The sequence below is a fragment of the Fukomys damarensis genome, unplaced genomic scaffold (genome assembly GCF_012274545.1).
Source record: "Fukomys damarensis isolate Sample0158 unplaced genomic scaffold, DMR_v1.0_HiC HiC_scaffold_9, whole genome shotgun sequence".
NCBI lineage: Eukaryota > Metazoa > Chordata > Mammalia > Rodentia > Bathyergidae > Fukomys > Fukomys damarensis.
In genome coordinates, this window is record NW_022900921.1 from 24,911,416 (window position 1) to 24,911,955 (window position 540).

Below are 540 nucleotides of genomic sequence, written 5' to 3' on the forward strand. Positions count from 1 at the left end.
GATATTATGCCATTTTATATAAAGGATTTGATTATTCATGGAGTGTATGGTATCCGTGGGGGCCCTGGAACCAATCTTCTGTGGATACCGAGGAACAACTATACTTGTTGCTATGGACGCCTGATTTACACAAGATTTATGTGTGATTTTGGACGTTGGAGTTGATGCTGGAACCAGTTAAGTCTTTTGGGACAACTGGAATGGAATGAACATAGTTTGGATGTGAAAATATAATTTTGGAGGGCCAGGGTGGAATTGTTAGGTAGTAGATATTTGTGTATTCCTTAAATACATGTTGAGGCCCTGACCTTCAATGTTATGGCATTTGGAGGTAGTTCTTTTGGGAGGTGATTACAGTTACATGACATTATAAAGATGAGGTCCCCAAGGTGAGGTTAATGTGTTTAGAAGAAGAAAGAGGAGGAGGAAAAGGAGAAGGGGAAGGGGGAGAAGAAGAAGAAATATCAGAGAGCATTCCTCCTCCTCCTCCTCCTCCTCCTCCTTCTTCCTCCTCCTCCTCCCCCCCTCCTTCTTCTCCCC